The sequence below is a fragment of the Macrobrachium rosenbergii genome, chromosome 5 (assembly GCF_040412425.1).
Source record: "Macrobrachium rosenbergii isolate ZJJX-2024 chromosome 5, ASM4041242v1, whole genome shotgun sequence".
NCBI classification, from domain to species: domain Eukaryota; kingdom Metazoa; phylum Arthropoda; class Malacostraca; order Decapoda; family Palaemonidae; genus Macrobrachium; species Macrobrachium rosenbergii.
The window spans coordinates 27,173,461-27,178,460 of NC_089745.1; the positions used below are offsets into that span (position 1 = coordinate 27,173,461).

The following is a 5,000-nucleotide window of genomic DNA, read 5'->3' on the forward strand; positions in this document are numbered from 1 at the left end:
TGTAGGTATGTCCAGTAGATATTGTCGAATATCCCTTTGCCCAAGACATTTGCTGCCTCCACTTTCATATTCCCTTTGACACAACATCGTCGTCTTTGATATCACTTGCTATATCGAGTCCCCTTAGATTTTCCTCCTTTGTATTAAGAACTTCAGACATCGAGGTATTTCGAGGAGAAAGAAGGCAGTCTCCTCTTTTTTTCTTCAAAGTTCTTATCCAATAGTTTTCGTCTTAAAAAAGTTTATTGGTTTCCCAACTTTTTTCAACATTGCGGTCAACTTTTCAAGTCTCCCCATTTTTAGAAAAGGAAGAAAGAGGGAGACATAAATAACCTTCCGATCCTTAGGTAAAGCACCCCTTATCTTTCATTTTGTTTAATAAGTTACCCTGTCAGAAATCAATCATCTCATAATTCGTTGTGGATTGGTTCTTTTTGAAGATGCTGTATATTTAAAGTTTTTTCCTCCCCTGATTCTTAAGTAGCTGCTGTTCAGTTCTTCGTCATCACCATCATCGTTGCCCGGCATCGTCGTCATCTTTTGTAGCAGCAGCAGGATTACTGCTACTGGTTGAAATCAAACAATTTTTTAAACGTCTCTGTTTGATGAAACTGAAAATGTTACCATATATTTGTTCCTTCTTGTATATAACAATGCTGTTCTACTGGTAATGAATTTCACATTTAGATCTGTCATCGTTCAGCCCGGGACCAGCCTCTCTCACCATTGGCCCCTAATTGTGTACAGAATCTCCTTCTTTTAACGTGCTTTTTTCCCATTTGTATGGGGTAAGCACGATGCCTTCTTTTGAAGGACTTTGATTTGGCTTTTGGGGTAGACTTTTATAGTCTCGATCGGCTGCCCTGCCTGTCATCGCTTAGACCCCGGTAGCTTATGTACATGTATTGTACCAGTCACCAGCGCCCTTTCTCCCAGCAGCGAGGAGACGTTGCACGGTTAGGTCGACAGTCGAGACGTGTGAGGTGTCTGTTATGTTTTTAGAAGATGTTGGAGTGGCTTTGTTTGTGTGTGTATCAGTCTGTAATACCCATTTGCTTTTAAGCAAACCTATCTGTTGATTACATACTTAATCCCGGGGTGTCTACATGGATAGCAAAGTGTCCGCCTCTCTGACCGGTCGGCTGCGGATTTGAACCCGCGCCACAGACCTCTATGAAGTCCGAGGCTGCTGCTCTAACCGACTTGGCCATCGAGGCTCTCTACTTGTGTACAGAATGAAGGTCCATTTACGAGCTGCTGTGGGAGCAAAGGACAGTGTCAGCACATGGCGGGCTTGACATTTCATAAAAAAACAGGTGTCTCAGTCTGAGCTTGGGGCGTTACCTAATGTCCCAAGATTCGGACTTGCATTCCCGACCCTCTCTTTTATCACCTTAAGTTTTGACTGTATGAGTGCGTAAGTTTAAACTAAAAAAAATTAATCCAATTCCTTACATGTGTTTTAATGTTTGACCTTAAATGTTCAAAGATAATTTTTAGCAAAGACGGTTATCAAGTAAATAGGCTGAATTGTTAAAGTCAAGGCAGGTTTTCTAAAGAAATGTGTGTTTTGGTGAGAACTTTCGAAGTTCGTGTGTTGAAGATATTTCCCAAAAGTACCCTTGGTTCACTTGCGGTAGTACTGTACCGTAACCACATTTTGTTTTGTTGTTTTCTTCCGGTGAACTAGAGTGTTTATATCAACAGAAGACTCGGTGTTTCCTGAACCTCTCTCCCTCTGTTTCTTCTAAAGGGAAGGTTCTACAGAGAGAGAGAGAGAGAGAGAGAGAGAGAGAGAGAGAGAGAGAGAGAGAGAGAGAGAGTTCTGAGTAGAGTAATCGATCTTTTTAGTAGTTCCAGGTACCTCTTAGATGCATACCTTGTTATTATAACAGCATGTATTGTTATTATAATGAGTTTTCTTGTTACTGGTTTTGTTTAGAGTGATAAATATGTGTACTTTATTTATCATGTACTGCATCTACATCTTCCTTTCTTATAATATAGATGTGTTTTACGGAAAATTCTACAATTTAGATAAGTTCACTTTTCTTATTCAGTTTCATTCACCTCAGTTCTCAATACACTCAGACTAAGTCTTGCATTTTGTATCCCTTAAGGTTTCTCCAACAATTGCCTGTTCAGCCCTCATTCATTCTCGTTGCTTCATTTAGCAGCTCATTCGAAATCTTGCGAGCGGAATCGATATCAGCGTTTATCCTTAGTGGCGTCTCTCTTGCTGCGTTTCTCAATATTCAATATTGAGTATCGGATACTCGTAATCACAAAGGTGTAAACGCAAAATGTTACTGTGGATTTATTTTGAAATTTTGTTGCGTTCGCCTGTTTGGCCAAATTTGCTGTTGTATTTCACATGGTTTCATCGATTTTACATTCGCAACATTTCTGTTTAGGGTAATATAACTTTATTTCTGACGATATGCAACGATTTTAACTGCAGCTGGGGCGGATTATTAATTTGTGGTGACTACGATAATGGACGATGGTGAGCTGAGCAAACTCTGCTTTCTCTCATCTGATCCGGTTCCCTTCCCTTCATTCAAGCTTCAGCATTTTTAGAAATTCATTTGTGAATCATTGCCCTCCTTTGGCGTTGACTTGTGACATTTTCCAGGCCTCCCGGCGGTGCGGCGCTCAGTAGATTGCTTAGCTAGCATGAACTTCTTTAGTAATGGTCATAATTTTATTATTGTTACTGAGAGTTTTTTGTTGTTCATGGTCTGCATACTCTTACTGATATTTTTTCTGTTCTTTTTTTTTTTATTTAACTATTTCATTGCGATAGTTGGAAGTAGTATTTTGATTAGTAACTAATTTATACATACTGTCAAAAACGACCTTCTTAATAACTGAGGGTCGAGAATAATGTCCTCAAAGCTCGGACCAAGGTATAGTATACCTTCATTTTGTACACTTATTAGGGCCAGTCTCCCAGGTTTCAATAACAAATTTAAACGTGGAGTTTATTTTCCCTAAAAAGGGAAAAAATAATATGCATTGCGATTATTATGTAGACATTATTATCTTCAAAATTATCATTCTTGATGTTATGCAGCGCCGCGTTATTTATGGAGAACTATAACCTCAAGTGCGGGCGCAGCATAGGTCAGAGGTCAGTGTTACAGGGAAGGCGAGAGAGCTGCATCAATAGATAGATGACAATACTACCACATAAATGAACCGCAGGGAAAGTGCCGAAAGAATGATAGGCTGAGGTTTTGTCCGCCCGGTGAACACTTGGACATTTGTGCCTCATATATCACCCCCAGTGCTCATGAAGAAGGGCTCAGAATTCGTATTCCAGGTTGCAGTGCCACATTCTACCCACCCACCACCCCTTTTTATATAGGAAAACTCTGTGTGTGTGTGTGTTTTTCCTTGAAATCTGAAGCAGTGAATCTGGATTTGTCATGTGCATACGCTTTTAACAACCACAAGTGCTCGTCACCAAACACTAAACCAACAGACACAGGCATGCGTGGCTAATAAGATGAAATGATAATGTCAGCCTCCGAGATCCTGTTCTTATGTGAATTTTGAAGCAGATCATGAAGTTATAAACGCTAAGCCTAACGGCCTTGGTATCCTAATGTTAGAGGTTGAAAGTCACAAGTTAACGGCTCTGTGATGACATTTTGAAGCCCCAGTATTATCACCTCAATTAGACCTGTCCACAGGGGTGAGAATTGCCGTGTTTCGAGTGGCAGTCAGTCTTCATTGAAAGTGCGTCTGGTGGCTTTCGCGATATATTTTCCATCGTTATATCACTGAACGCAAGATTTAAATCTCTCTCTCTCTCTCTCTCTCTCTCTCTCTCTCTCTCTCTCTCCTGTCAGGGGTGAGAATTGCCGTGTTTGTCAGTCTTCATTGAAAGTGCGTCTGGTGGCTTTCGCGATATATTTTCCATCGTTATCATGAACGCAAGATTTAAATCTCTCTCTCTCTCTCTCTCTCTCTCTCTCTCTCTCTTCTCTCTCTCTCTCTCTCTCTCTCTCTCTGACTTGTTAAACTGGGTTATAAAGTGATATATTTTCTCGTTGGTTTCAAAAGCCTTTTGCCTCTTGAATAACACTGTGGTTGTTTTGAGAATCCTGCTCCGCCCCCGCCGCAGCCCGAGAGTTTTTTGTCATTCATTGTAGAGGGAGTTTGCCCTGGGGAAATATTTCAATGGGCCTTGATACTTTTATTTTTAGTTGCTTCGGGTAAAGAATTGTTCTCCCTCCATATATTTCCATTGTCGTAATTCATTGAACAGATATTAAGAGAAATTGAATCATAATATGATTTGGCCGTTTTCTATGCAGTTTATTAGGGAGGTGATGATATCAGAAGTGCTTGGGATTATTGGTAAGATGGCTTTACTATTTTGTACATGACGTAACATTATCATGGATGAATGTTATCTAAATGCGGAAACAATTCTTCGTAAATATCATTAACTGTTTACCGAAAGTGCTGACCTGAAAACTTGTTCAACCCTATATCTTAAAACAAATGATCCTCTCCAACTAAAGCCTTCCTTCCACCCCACCCCTGCCCCTCCTCTGTTCATTAGGAACTGTGGTCTCGTCTTGAACTATTTTTTCCAACTTTTTAAAAGTTACGGTGGGACTACTTCCTTATAATTGGAATGGGAAATATTCAGCCGAATGTCGTGTTTCGTGGCAAATGAAGACATTCCTTTGGACGCTACACCAATATTGCTCTTTTGGGGACAAAACTTAGCATAAGTTGTAGATAGTTGGTGTTGGTATAGAGGGATATTTTTCACGACTCGTCGAGTGTGTATAAAGCGGGATTGTTGCTCTTGTTGGATTTATACATACATACATACATACATACATACATACATACAGTACACACATATACATATATATCTATATGTATATACATATATATATATGTTGTATGTATATGTATATATTATTCATATACACACACACACACACACACACACACACATATATATATATATATAT

The 5,000-nt window shown here is 39.6% G+C and overlaps 1 protein-coding gene across 3 annotated transcripts in view; it reads left to right on the forward strand.

Moving 5' to 3' along the window:
* Positions 1-5,000, forward strand: part of LOC136838622 (acetylcholine receptor subunit alpha-like) — a 1,263,360-nt gene that overhangs the window by 1,150,698 nt on the left and 107,662 nt on the right. The gene's annotated exons all lie outside the window — the stretch shown is intronic.